We start from the raw sequence: 16,604 nt of genomic DNA, 5'->3' as shown, positions 1-16,604 counted from the left end.
AATGTGTTTATTAAACTGACCAATGTGTTTATTAAACTGACCAATGTGTTTATTAAACTGACCAATGTGTTTAAACTGACCAATGTGTTTAAACTGACCAATGTGTTTAAACTGACCAATGTGTTTATTAAACTGACCAATGTGTTTATTAAACTGACCAATGTGTTTATTAAACTGACCAATGTGTTTAAACTGACCAATGTGTTTATTAAACTGACCAATGTGTTTATTAAACTGACCAATGTGTTTATTAAACTGACCAATGTGTTTATTAAACTGACCAATATGTTTATTAAACTGACCAATGTGTTTATTAAACTGACCAATGTGTTTATTAAACTGACCAATGTGTTTATTAAACTGACCAATGTGTTTATTAAACTGACCAATGTGTTTATTAAACTGACCAATGTGTTTATTAAACTGACCAATGTGTTTAAACTGACCAATGTGTTTAAACTGACCAATGTGTTTATTAAACTGACCAATGTGTTTATTAAACTGACCAATGTGTTTAAACTGACCAATGTGTTTATTAAACTGACCAATGTGTTTAAACTGACCAATGTGTTTATTAAACTGACCAATGTGTTTAAACTGACCAATGTGTTTATTAAACTGACCAATGTGTTTAAACTGACCAATGTGTTTAAACTGACCAATGTGTTTATTAAACTGACCAATGTGTTTATTAAACTGACCAATGTGTTTATTAAACTGACCAATGTGTTTATTAAACTGACCAATGTGTTTAAACTGACCAATGTGTTTAAACTGACCAATGTGTTTATTAAACTGACCAATGTGTTTATTAAACTGACCAATGTGTTTAAACTGACCAATGTGTTTATTAAACTGACCAATGTGTTTATTAAACTGACCAATGTGTTTATTAAACTGACCAATGTGTTTAAACTGACCGATGTGTTTAAACTGACCGATGTGTTTATTAAACTGACCAATGTGTTTATTAAACTGACCAATGTGTTTATTAAACTGACCAATGTGTTTATTAAACTGACCAATCATTTGTCAGTCTGACCCTATACTACAATGGATGTCATGTTTAATGGACTGAGCAGCCATCTCAGATATGAAAATATTGACTAACAGTTCTGGGGTTCTGTCAAATGTCAAATGCAAGTTAGTTTGCAATTTCATTATGCAAAATCTGTTACACTGGCATTTTCCTGCCCTACCGCCAGGTTCAGCATATTAATTAACCTGTCTAACATCAGTTTGTTTGCTCTGAGGTCGGAGGGGTGGCGATATTTGAGGTGTGTCCTTTAAATTAAGTGCAAAATTGACTATTTCATGCAGTGCTAATGGGAGGTTTTAAGACCCACAAAAAGCAAGTCTTAATTGTACCAGACAACAACCTCCAGAACCTCTTTTGTGTTAAAAATCCACTTCATGTACTGTATTGCCAAACAATAAAAACGACATGTTTGTAAGCATAAACAGACTAGATTTCTACAGGCTAGACCAGACAGTTCTATAAAATGTGTCCACAGACCAGGTTTAACAATCTCACTAGTGGTTAAACAAACATACGTTTTGTTAATTGATCTGGTTTTAATGTATTATATTTCAGACATATAAAACATTATATTTCAGCTGAACTATTTCCCAATTTGAAGTCTAGCCAATGTTGATATTTTAAGCTCACTGGACAATTTCTACGATGTTATAGACCGAGAACACAGACAAAACTCATGGTGACTTACATTATTACATGGTGACTTACACAAAAAAAATATTATGAAAATATATACAAAATTGCGTCAATACAAACATGTGTCTTGAGTAAGGCAGCTTCAAAATGCAGGTGTTTCAGTCTAGCTCAGTGCTTTCTGTGGTGGTGGGGCAGCCAGAGGAAAATAAGGAGCGTAGGGGTCGGAAAATGTTCTCTAGTTGCGTCGTGATTGGCTCAGTGTCCTGTCACTCATGGGGACACTACTTCACTTTCAAATCTAGGGGTAGAGCTTGACACTTCAAGACCCTCGGGTGCTGACATAGAGTTACTTTAGAAGTGCCCATCCAAGAAGGCTCGAGGTCATTGGATAAAATTATGTCAAATCACGTTATATTTACAGCAGCCTTGATTGGACGGATCATTTCAACATCTTTTTTTTTTTATACTAAAAATAAAGAAAAACCCTGGAATAAGAAGGTGTGTCTATACTTTTGACTGGTACTGTATATGCATTCCAGATCACTACCTCATGATGGTTGGTTGAGAGAAGGCCAAGAGTGAGGACATAATGTATTATTCCAGCCCAGGCACAATTTAGATTGTGGCCACAGATGACAGCAGTGTATTTGCAAAGTTATAGACTGATCCAATGAACCATTGTATTTATGTTCAAAATGTTGTATCAAGACTGCCCAAATGTGCCTAATTTGTTTATGAATAACTTTTCATGTTCAAAACTGTGCACTCTCCTCAAACAATAGCATGGTATTCTTTCACTGTAATAACTACTGTAAATTAAACAGTGCAGTTAGATTAACAATAATTTAAGCTTTCTGCAAATATCAGATATGTCCTGGGAAATGTTCTTGTTACTTACAACCTCATGCTAATCGCATTAGCCTACGTTAGCTCAACATCATGCTAATCGCAGTAGCCTACGTTAGCTCAACCTCATGCTAATCGCATTAGCCTACGTTAGCTCAACCTCATGCTAATCGCATTAGCCTACGTTAGCTCAACCTCATGCTAATCGCATTAGCCTACGTTAGCTCAACCTCATGCTAATCGGGACATTAGCCTACGTTAGCTCAACCTCATGCGTAATTTTGGACTCACCAATGTAGACCTCATGGTTGAAATATACATAGCTCAACCTCATGCTAATCGCATTAGCCTATGTTAGCTCAACCTCATGCTAATCGCATTAGCCTACGTTAGCTCAACCTCATGCTAATCGCATTTGGCCACGAATAGGATGTTCATATGATAGGTAAGATATGCAAACCTTGCAGAGAACCAAAACTCAAAAATAACGGATATTGACACATGATGGAGGGAATGTTGGAACATAAACTAACAAAAATTGTACTTAATGAAAATATACGATTAATCCAGTATTTACTCAAGTATATACTTTATTATTACAAGAGACAAAATGCACAAATTCTGCAGCACAACAGCAGAGTCATGTCTTAAACCTTGCAGAAAGTCTATCCAACCAAGACTTAATTCTAAATTCTACAGCATAATGGGCAGAGTCATGTCTTAATTCTAAATTCTACAGCATAATGGGCAGAATCATGTCTTAATTCTAAATTCTACAGCATAATGGGCAGAGTCATGTCTTAATTCTAAATTCTACAGCATGATGGGCAGAGTCATGTCTTAATTCTAAATTCTACAGCATAATGGGCAGAGTCATGTCTTAATTCTAAATTCTACAGCATAATGGGCAGAGTCATGTCTTAATTCTAAATTCTACAGCACAACAGCAGAGTCATGTCTTAATTCTAAATTCTACAGCACAACAGCAGAGTCATGTCTTAATTCTAAATTCTACAGCACAACAGCAGAGTCATGTCTTAATTCTAAATTCTACAGCACAACAGCAGAGTCATGTCTTAATTCTAAATTCTACAGCACAACAGCAGAGTCATGTCTTAATTCTAAATTCTACAGCACAACAGCAGAGTCATGTCTTAATTCTAAATTCTACAGCACAACAGCAGAGTCATGTCTTAATTCTAAATTCTACAGCACAACAGCAGAGTCATGTCTTAATTCTAAATTCTACAGCACAACAGCAGAGTCATGTCTTAATTCTAAATTCTACAACATAATGGGCAGAGTCATGTCTTAATTCTAAATTCTACAGCACAACAGCAGAGTCATGTCTTAATTCTAAATTCTACAGCATAATGGGCAGAGTCATGTCTTAATTCTAAATTCTACAGCACAACAGCAGAGTCATGTCTTAATTCTAAATTCTACAGCATAACAGCAGAGTCATGTCTTAATTCTAAATTCTACAGCATAACAGCAGAGTCATGTCTTAATTCTAAATTCTACAGCATAATGGGCAGAGTCATGTCTTAATTCTAAATTCTACAGCACAACAGCAGAGTCATGTCTTAATTCTAAATTCTACAGCATAACAGCAGAGTCATGTCTTAATTCTAAATTCTACAGCATAATGGGCAGAGTCATGTCTTAATTCTAAATTCTACAGCATAATGGGCAGAGTCATGTCTTAATTCTAAATTCTACAGCACAACAGCAGAGTCATGTCTTAATTCTAAATTCTACAGCATAATGGGCAGAGTCATGTCTTAATTCTAAATTCTACAGCATAATGGGCAGAGTCATGTCTTAATTCTAAATTCTACAGCATAATGGGCAGAGTCATGTCTTAATTCTAAATTCTACAGCATAACAGCAGAGTCATGTCTTAATTCTAAATTCTACAGCACAACAGCAGAGTCATGTCTTAATTCTAAATTCTACAGCATAATAGCAGAGTCATGTCTTAATTCTAAATTCTACAGCATAATGGGCAGAGTCATGTCTTAATTCTAAATTCTACAGCATAATGGGCAGAGTCATGTCTTAATTCTAAATTCTACAGCACAACAGCAGAGTCATGTCTTAATTCTAAATTCTACAGCACAACAGCAGAGTCATGTCTTAATTCTAAATTCTACAGCATAATGGGCAGAGTCATGTCTTAATTCTAAATTCTACAGCACAACAGCAGAGTCATGTCTTAATTCTAAATTCTACAGCATAATGGGCAGAGTCATGTCTTAATTCTAAATTCTACAGCACAACAGCAGAGTCATGTCTTAATTCTAAATTCTACAGCACAACAGCAGAGTCATGTCTTAATTCTAAATTCTACAGCACAACAGCAGAGTCATGACTTAATTCTAAATTCTACAGCACAACAGCAGAGTCATGTCTTAATTCTAAATTCTACAGCATAATGGGCAGAGTCATGTCTTAATTCTAAATTCTACAGCACAACAGCAGAGTCATGTCTTAATTCTAAATTCTACAGCATAATGGGCAGAGTCATGTCTTAATTCTAAATTCTACAGCATAATGGGCAGAGTCATGTCTTAATTCTAAATTCTACAGCACAACAGCAGAGTCATGTCTTAATTCTAAATTCTACAGCACAACAGCAGAGTCATGTCTTAATTCTAAATTCTACAGCACAACAGCAGAGTCATGTCTTAATTCTAAATTCTACAGCACAACAGCAGAGTCATGTCTTAATTCTAAATTCTACAGCACAACAGCAGAGTCATGTCTTAATTCTAAATTCTACAGCACAACAGCAGAGTCATGACTTAATTCTAAATTCTACAGCACAACAGCAGAGTCATGTCTTAATTCTAAATTCTACAGCACAACAGCAGAGTCATGTCTTAATTCTAAATTCTACAGCACAACAGCAGAGTCATGACTTAATTCTAAATTCTACAGCATAATGGGCAGAGTCATGTCTTAATTCTAAATTCTACAGCACAACAGCAGAGTCATGTCTTAATTCTAAATTCTACAGCATAATGGGCAGAGTCATGTCTTAATTCTAAATTCTACAGCATAATGGGCAGAGTCATGTCTTAATTCTAAATTCTACAGCACAACAGCAGAGTCATGTCTTAATTCTAAATTCTACAGCACAACAGCAGAGTCATGTCTTAATTCTAAATTCTACAGCACAACAGCAGAGTCATGTCTTAATTCTAAATTCTACAGCACAACAGCAGAGTCATGTCTTAATTCTAAATTCTACAGCATAATGGGCAGAGTCATGTCTTAATTCTAAATTCTACAGCATAATGGGCAGAGTCATGTCTTAATTCTAAATTCTACAGCATAATGGGCAGAGTCATGTCTTAATTCTAAATTCTACAGCACAACAGCAGAGTCATGTCTTAATTCTAAATTCTACAGCATAATGGGCAGAGTCATGTCTTAATTCTAAATTCTACAGCACAACAGCAGAGTCATGTCTTAATTCTAAATTCTACAGCATAATGGGCAGAGTCATGTCTTAATTCTAAATTCTACAGCATAATGGGCAGAGTCATGTCTTAATTCTAAATTCTACAGCATAATGGGCAGAGTCATGTCTTAATTCTAAATTCTACAGCATAATGGGCAGAGTCATGTCTTAATTCTAAATTCTACAGCATAATGGGCAGAGTCATGTCTTAATTCTAAATTCTACAGCATAATGGGCAGAGTCATGTCTTAATTCTAAATTCTACAGCATAATGGGCAGAGTCATGTCTTAATTCTAAATTCTACAGCACAACAGCAGAGTCATGACTTAAGTGTAAAACTAATCATGACTCAATAAGCCATGCTTTCTGGGAATGCTATAAAGTCCGGAAGTTGTGGGCGGAGCTAGAAAGGTGACTGTCAGAAGTATTACAACGTAAACGTACTTTTAATCCGTCTGTCTGCATATGGGCTGGACGATTCTCTTCTCATCACTCATCTTGAAAACACCTATTCCAAAAAAAACGTGAAAATCAATCAATCCACCATCACTAGGAAACTGAAAGAAAAAAAAAATGTATGATTTATTTTTTAAATATTGAAATAGCAACCGAGGAAAATCTAACTGGTACAAGCGGCATACAATAATGCAGGCATTAGAGACGGGGGGGTGAGTACCGCGGGTCACCCGTGGTACAAGTCAGTATTCAACGTCCATATCTGCGGACGTCGGGAGATGACGTGGAGAACAGGCCACTAGGGGGCAACAGTGAGCTCTGTTACCTTCATGCAGGAGATGACGTGGAGAACAGGCCACTAGGGGGCAACAGTGAGCTCTGTTACCTTCATGCAGGAGATGACGTGGAGAACAGGCCGCTGGGGGCAACAGTGAGCTCTGTTACCTTCATGTAGGAGATGACGTGGAGAACAGGCCACTAGGGGGCAACAGTGAGCTCTGTTACCTTCATGTAAGTTTTGCTTCCAGAGATCAGAAAAGCTTAAATATGCCATTTTGAATAATAAATAATGATAACGGTATTTTTTTTATAACGGGAGGATTTATTATTGTAGCAAGGTTAATTAAGATAAACAGGACCCAGTTGTACTGTTTTGTACAGCAAAGGTCAAAATGTTATATAAAATCAATCCAGGAACCATCTACTGAAACCACCCCAGCCAACCTCAGTCCAGGCCTGTCCAGCTGAGACCTAGTCAGTATAATGCATGCTAGAGTGGATTATAGATAACAGCCTGTCAGAGATCTGACCTCGCTATCCATCACCCTGACTGATAGGGTAGCATCCTGTATCCTGTATGCAGAGTGATCAGCACAAATACTCTATCAACAATCAAGCTGTACTGGGAGAGAGAGAGAGAGTGGAGAGAGAGAGAGAGAGAGAGAGAGAGAGAGAGAGAGAGAGAGAGAGAGAGAGAGAGAGAGAGAGAGAGAAAGAGAGACAGAGAGAGAGACAGAGAGAGAGAGAGAAAAGAAGAGGAAGTGGGAGAAGAGATACAGAGAGAGACTCACTCCCGAGAATCCACGCCAAGAGGACCTACACCCAGACCACAGCATCACCAGTCACAGCCCCACCCCAACCAGCCGAGACCCCCCAAAAACAAATCCTGGCCACACCCTTTATAGACCCCCCAAATCAGGCCTATGCCCCTTCTGCCCCCTACCCCCTGTTTAGGAGAGGTGCTGGCTAGCAGAGTAGAACACCTGTTTAGGAGAGGTGCTGGCTAGCTGAGTAGAACACCTGTTTAGGAGAGGTGCTGGTTAGCAGAGTAGAAACCTGTTTAGGAGAGGTGCTGGCTAGCAGAGTAGAACACCTGTTTAGGAGAGGTGCTGGCTAGCAGAGTAGAACACCTGTTTAGGAGAGGCTAGCAGAGTAGAACACCTGTTTAGGAGAGGCTAGCAGAGTAGAACACCTGTTTAAGAGAGGCTAGCAGAGTAGAACACCTGTTTAAGAGAGGCTAGCAGAGTAGAACACCTGTTTAAGAGAGGCTAGCAGAGTAGAACACCTGTTTAAGAGAGGCTAGCAGAGTAGAACACCTGTTTAAGAGAGGCTAGCAGAGTAGAACACCTGTTTAAGAGAGGCTAGCAGAGTAGAACACCTGTTTAAGAGAGGCTAGCAGAGTAGAACACCTGTTTAAGAGAGGCTAGCAGAGTAGAACACCTGTTTAAGAGAGGCTAGCAGAGTAGAACACCTGTTTAAGATAGGCTAGCAGAGTAGAACACCTGTTTAAGAGAGGCTAGCAGAGTAGAACACCTGTTTAAGAGAGGCTAGCAGAGTAGAACACCTGTTTAAGAGAGGCTAGCAGAGTAGAACACCTGTTTAAGAGAGGCTAGCAGAGTAGAACACCTGTTTAAGAGAGGCTAGCAGAGTAGAACACCTGTTTAAGAGAGGCTAGCAGAGTAGAACACCTGTTTAAGAGAGGCTAGCAGAGTAGAACACCTAGGAGAGAAAAAGAGAGCCGCGCACTCTAGGAGCTCAGATGCAATAATGTAATACCCTAATAACCAAGGTCTCGACAGACAAGCTGTCTCCATCAGGGTTTCACATTGGTTATTAAATGATTGCGTCTGCGCTCCTAGAGTGTGCGGCTCTCCTCTTCTCTTCCATGTATCTAATGTCCAACACACTCTGGTCACGCCTACTGTGAATCGTGTGTTTCTAAACCACACAAAAACAACACTAGACACAACGGAACACAAAGATTTCACTGTCTCGTCCTGGAATATACAAGGTCAGAGGTCATCTGCCTTTGGCCTAAAGAACAGGAACCCAGACTTTGTCATCCGACAGGAAACATGGCATGGAGGAGATGGACCCACTGGTTTGCCCCATGGGTTACAGAGACCTGATAGTCCCATCCTTTAAACTACCAAAGCCAGGTCACACTTGACACAAGTCCGTATACAACGTCCATCGTTGTCTGAGAGCGTCGCGAGATGTTCCGGTCACTAGGGGCAACGAGGAGTGCTGTTACCTTCAAGTAGGAGTTTAAGTAGGCTTCAAGTAGGGCATTGTGGATGGTGGATAGTTGTATTTGTTTGAAGTCTATCCCAAACTTTAAAACTGACTTTAAACATTCACCTTTAATACCAATCCACAAGATTTCGGAGCTTAAATTGACAATTTAGTCCTTCAGCAGACGCTATTATCCAGAGCGACTTGCAGTAGTGAGTGTATACATTTTTCATAGTTTAAGACTTAAACTTAACTCTTTACAATTAAGTTCCTCCCCCTGACCATTACATTCCTATACCATTAGGTCCCACTTACCATTACATTCCTACACCATTAGGTCCCATTCCTCCCCCTAACCATTACATTCCTATACCATTAGGTCCCATTCCTCCCCCTAACCATTACATTCCTATACCATTAGGTCCCCCTAACCATTACATTCCTACACCATTAGGTCCCATTCCTCCCCCTAACCATTACATTCCTATACCATTAGGTCCCATTCCTCCCCCTGACCATTACATTCCTATACCATTAGGTCCCCCTTACCATTACATTCCTATACCATTAGGTCCCATTCCTCCCCCTAACCATTACATTCCTATACCATTAGGTCCCATTCCTCCCCCTAACCATTACATTCCTATACCATTAGGTCCCATTCCTCCCCCTAACCATTACATTCCTATACCATTAGGTCCCATTCCTCCCCCTTACCATTACATTCCTATACCATTAGGTCCCATTCCTCCCCCTAACCATTACATTCCTATACCATTAGGTCCCATTCCTCCCCCTGACCATTACATTCCTATACCATTAGGTCCCCCTTACCATTACATTCCTATACCATTAGGTCCCATTCCTCCCCCTAACCATTACATTCCTATACCATTAGGTCCCATTCCTCCCCCTAACCATTACATTCCTATACCATTAGGTCCCATTCCTCCCCCTAACCATTACATTCCTATACCATTAGGTCCCATTCCTCCCCCTTACCATTACATTCCTATACCATTAGGTCCCATTCCTCCCCCTAACCATTACATTCCTATACCATTAGGTCCCCCTAACCATTACATTCCTATACCATTAGGTCCCCCTAACCATTACATTCCTATACCATTAGTTCCCATTCCTCACCCTAACCATTACATTCCTATACCATTAGGTCCCATTCCTCCCCCTAACCATTACATTCCTATACCATTAGGTCCCATTCCTCCCCCTTACCATTACATTCCTATACCATTAGGTCCCCCTAACCATTACATTCCTATACCATTAGGTCCCATTCCTCCCCCTTACCATTACATTCCTATACCATTAGGTCCCCCTTACCATTACATTCCTATACCATTAGGTCCCCCTTACCATTACATTCCTATACCATTAGGTCCCATTCCTCCCCCTAACCATTACATTCCTATACCATTAGGTCCCCCTTACCATTACATTCCTATACCATTAGGTCCCATTCCTCCCCCTAACCATTACATTCCTATACCATTAGGTCCCCCTTACCATTACATTCCTATAACATTAGGTCCCATTCCTCCCCCTTACCATTACATTCCTATACCATTAGGTCCCCCTTACCATTACATTCCTATACCATTAGGTCCCATTCCTCCCCCTAACCATTACATTCCTATACCATTAGGTCCCATTCCTCCCCCTAACCATTACATTCCTATACCATTAGGTCCCATTCCTCCCCCTTACCATTACATTCCTATACCATTAGGTCCCCCTTACCATTACATTCCTATACCATTAGGTCCCCCTTACCATTACATTCCTATACCATTAGGTCCCATTCCTCCCCCTAACCATTACATTCCTATACCATTAGGTCTCATTCCTCCCCCTTACCATTACATTCCTATACCATTAGGTCCCCCTAACCATTACATTCCTATACCATTAGGTCTCATTCCTCCCCCTAACCATTACATTCCTATACCATTAGGTCCCCCTTACCATTACATTCCTATACCATTAGGTCCCATTCCTCCCCCTTACCATTACATTCCTATACCATTAGGTCCCATTCCTCCCCCTAACCATTACATTCCTATACCATTAGGTCCCCCTTACCATTACATTCCTATACCATTAGGTCCCCCTTACCATTACATTCCTATACCATTAGGTCCCATTCCTCCCCCTTACCATTACATTCCTATACCATTAGGTCCCATTCCTCCCCCTTACCATTACATTCCTATACCATTAGGTCCCATTCCTCCCCCTAACCATTACATTCCTATACCATTAGGTCCCCCTTACCATTACATTCCTATACCATTAGGTCCCATTCCTCCCCCTTACCATTACATTCCTATACCATTAGGTCCCATTCCTCCCCCTAACCATTACATTCCTATACCATTAGGTCCCCCTTACCATTACATTCCTATAACATTAGGTCCCATTCCTCCCCCTTACCATTACATTCCTATACCATTAGGTCCCCCTTACCATTACATTCCTATACCATTAGGTCCCATTCCTCCCCCTAACCATTACATTCCTATACCATTAGGTCCCATTCCTCCCCCTAACCATTACATTCCTATACCATTAGGTCCCATTCCTCCCCCTTACCATTACATTCCTATACCATTAGGTCCCATTCCTCCCCCTAACCATTACATTCCTATACCATTAGGTCCCCTAACCATTACATTCCTATACCATTAGGTCCCCCTAACCATTACATTCCTATACCATTAGTTCCCATTCCTCACCCTAACCATTACATTCCTATACCATTAGGTCCCATTCCTCCCCTAACCATTACATTCCTATACCATTAGGTCCCATTCCTCCCCCTTACCATTACATTCCTATACCATTAGGTCCCCTAACCATTACATTCCTATACCATTAGGTCCCATTCCTCCCCCTTACCATTACATTCCTATACCATTAGGTCCCCCTTACCATTACATTCCTATACCATTAGGTCCCCCTTACCATTACATTCCTATACCATTAGGTCCCATTCCTCCCCTAACCATTACATTCCTATACCATTAGGTCCCCCTTACCATTACATTCCTATACCATTAGGTCCCATTCCTCCCCTAACCATTACATTCCTATACCATTAGGTCCCCCTTACCATTACATTCCTATAACATTAGGTCCCATTCCTCCCCCTTACCATTACATTCCTATACCATTAGGTCCCCCTTACCATTACATTCCTATACCATTAGGTCCCATTCCTCCCCCTAACCATTACATTCCTATACCATTAGGTCCCATTCCTCCCCCTAACCATTACATTCCTATACCATTAGGTCCCATTCCTCCCCCTTACCATTACATTCCTATACCATTAGGTCCCCCTTACCATTACATTCCTATACCATTAGGTCCCCCTTACCATTACATTCCTATACCATTAGGTCCCATTCCTCCCCCTAACCATTACATTCCTATACCATTAGGTCTCATTCCTCCCCCTTACCATTACATTCCTATACCATTAGGTCCCCCTAACCATTACATTCCTATACCATTAGGTCTCATTCCTCCCCCTAACCATTACATTCCTATACCATTAGGTCCCCCTTACCATTACATTCCTATACCATTAGGTCCCATTCCTCCCCCTTACCATTACATTCCTATACCATTAGGTCCCATTCCTCCCCCTAACCATTACATTCCTATACCATTAGGTCCCCCTTACCATTACATTCCTATACCATTAGGTCCCCCTTACCATTACATTCCTATACCATTAGGTCCCATTCCTCCCCCTTACCATTACATTCCTATACCATTAGGTCCCATTCCTCCCCCTTACCATTACATTCCTATACCATTAGGTCCCATTCCTCCCCCTAACCATTACATTCCTATACCATTAGGTCCCCCTTACCATTACATTCCTATACCATTAGGTCCCATTCCTCCCCCTTACCATTACATTCCTATACCATTAGGTCCCATTCCTCCCCTAACCATTACATTCCTATACCATTAGGTCCCCCTTACCATTACATTCCTATAACATTAGGTCCCATTCCTCCCCCTTACCATTACATTCCTATACCATTAGGTCCCCCTTACCATTACATTCCTATACCATTAGGTCCCATTCCTCCCCCTAACCATTACATTCCTATACCATTAGGTCCCATTCCTCCCCTAACCATTACATTCCTATACCATTAGGTCCCATTCCTCCCCCTTACCATTACATTCCTATACCATTAGGTCCCCCTTACCATTACATTCCTATACCATTAGGTCCCCCTTACCATTACATTCCTATACCATTAGGTCCCATTCCTCCCCCTAACCATTACATTCCTATACCATTAGGTCCCCCTTACCATTACATTCCTATACCATTAGGTCCCCCTTACCATTACATTCCTATACCATTAGGTCCCATTCCTCCCTCTAACCATTACATTCCTATACCATTAGGTCCCCCTTACCATTACATTCCTACACCATTAGGTCCCATTCCTCCCCCTAACCATTACATTCCTATACCATTAGGTCCCCCTAACCATTACATTCCTACACCATTAGGTCCCATTCCTCCCCCTAACCATTACATTCCTATACCATTAGGTCCCCCTTACCATTACATTCCTATACCATTAGGTCCCATTCCTCCCCCTAACCATTACATTCCTATACCATTAGGTCCCATTCCTCCCCCTAACCATTACATTCCTATACCATTAGGTCCCATTCCTCCCCCTAACCATTACATTCCTATACCATTAGGTCCCATTCCTCCCCCTTACCATTACATTCCTATACCATTAGGTCCCATTCCTCCCCCTAACCATTACATTCCTATACCATTAGGTCCCATTCCTCCCCCTGACCATTACATTCCTATACCATTAGGTCCCCCTTACCATTACATTCCTATACCATTAGGTCCCATTCCTCCCCCTAATCATTACATTCCTATACCATTAGGTCCCATTCCTCCCCCTAACCATTACATTCCTATACCATTAGGTCCCATTCCTCCCCCTAACCATTACATTCCTATACCATTAGGTCCCATTCCTCCCCCTTACCATTACATTCCTATACCATTAGGTCCCATTCCTCCCCCTAACCATTACATTCCTATACCATTAGGTCCCCTAACCATTACATTCCTATACCATTAGGTCCCCTAACCATTACATTCCTATACCATTAGTTCCCATTCCTCACCCTAACCATTACATTCCTATACCATTAGGTCCCATTCCTCCCCCTAACCATTACATTCCTATACCATTAGGTCCCATTCCTCCCCCTTACCATTACATTCCTATACCATTAGGTCCCCTAACCATTACATTCCTATAACATTAGGTCCCATTCCTCCCCCTTACCATTACATTCCTATACCATTAGGTCCCCCTTACCATTACATTCCTATACCATTAGGTCCCCCTTACCATTACATTCCTATACCATTAGGTCCCATTCCTCCCCTAACCATTACATTCCTATACCATTAGGTCCCCTTACCATTACATTCCTATACCATTAGGTCCCATTCCTCCCCCTAACCATTACATTCCTATACCATTAGGTCCCCCTTACCATTACATTCCTATAACATTAGGTCCCATTCCTCCCCTTACCATTACATTCCTATACCATTAGGTCCCCTTACCATTACATTCCTATACCATTAGGTCCCATTCCTCCCCCTAACCATTACATTCCTATACCATTAGGTCCAATTCCTCCCCCTAACCATTACATTCCTATACCATTAGGTCCCATTCCTCCCCCTTACCATTACATTCCTATATCATTAGGTCCCCCTTACCATTACATTCCTATACCATTAGGTCCCCCTTACCATTACATTCCTATACCATTAGGTCCCATTCCTCCCCCTAACCATTACATTCCTATACCATTAGGTCCCCCTTACCATTACATTCCTATACCATTAGGTCCCATTCCTCCCCCTAACCATTACATTCCTATACCATTAGGTCCCATTCCTCCCCCTTACCATTACATTCCTATACCATTAGGTCCCCCTAACCATTACATTCCTATAACATTAGGTCCCATTCCTCCCCCTTACCATTACATTCCTATACCATTAGGTCCCCCTTACCATTACATTCCTATACCATTAGGTCCCCCTTACCATTACATTCCTATACCATTAGGTCCCATTCCTCCCCTAACCATTACATTCATATACCATTAGGTCCCCCTTACCATTACATTCCTATACCATTAGGTCCCATTCCTCCCCCTAACCATTACATTCCTATACCATTAGGTCCCCCTTACCATTACATTCCTATAACATTAGGTCCCATTCCTCCCCCTTACCATTACATTCCTATACCATTAGGTCCCCCTTACCATTACATTCCTATACCATTAGGTCCCATTCCTCCCCCTAACCATTACATTCCTATACCATTAGGTCCCATTCCTCCCCCTAACCATTACATTCCTATACCATTAGGTCCCATTCCTCCCCCTTACCATTACATTCCTATACCATTAGGTCCCCCTTACCATTACATTCCTATACCATTAGGTCCCCTTACCATTACATTCCTATACCATTAGGTCCCATTCCTCCCCTAACCATTACATTCCTATACCATTAGGTCCCCCTTACCATTACATTCCTATACCATTAGGTCCCATTCCTCCCCCTTACCATTACATTCCTATACCATTAGGTCCCATTCCTCCCCCTAACCATTACATTCCTATACCATTAGGTCCCCCTTACCATTACATTCCTATACCATTAGGTCCCCCTTACCATTACATTCCTATACCATTAGGTCCCATTCCTCCCCCTTACCATTACATTCCTATACCATTAGGTCCCATTCCTCCCCCTTACCATTACATTCCTATACCATTAGGTCCCATTCCTCCCCCTAACCATTACATTCCTATACCATTAGGTCCCCCTTACCATTACATTCCTATAACATTAGGTCCCATTCCTCCCCTTACCATTACATTCCTATACCATTAGGTCCCCCTTACCATTACATTCCTATACCATTAGGTCCCATTCCTCCCCTAACCATTACATTCCTATACCATTAGGTCCCATTCCTCCCCTAACCATTACATTCCTATACCATTAGGTCCCATTCCTCCCCCTTACCATTACATTCCTATACCATTAGGTCCCCTTACCATTACATTCCTATACCATTAGGTCCCCCTTACCATTACATTCCTATACCATTAGGTCCCATTCCTCCCCCTAACCATTACATTCCTATACCATTAGGTCCCCCTTACCATTACATTCCTATACCATTAGGTCCCATTCCTCCCCCTTACCATTACATTCCTATACCATTAGGTCCCATTCCTCCCCTAACCATTACATTCCTATACCATTAGGTCCCCCTTACCATTACATTCCTATACCATTAGGTCCCCCTTACCATTACATTCCTATACCATTAGGTCCCATTCCTCCCCCTTACCATTACATTCCTATACCATTAGGTCCCATTCCTCCCCCTTACCATTACATTCCTATACCATTAGGTCCCATTCCTCCCCCTTACCATTACATTCCTATACCATTAGGTCCCCTAACCATTACATTCCTATACCATTAGGTCCCATTCCTCCCCCTTACCATT

This window comes from Oncorhynchus keta, chromosome 3 (assembly GCF_023373465.1).
Source record: "Oncorhynchus keta strain PuntledgeMale-10-30-2019 chromosome 3, Oket_V2, whole genome shotgun sequence".
NCBI lineage: Eukaryota > Metazoa > Chordata > Actinopteri > Salmoniformes > Salmonidae > Oncorhynchus > Oncorhynchus keta.
This window is presented reverse-complemented; position numbering follows the sequence as displayed.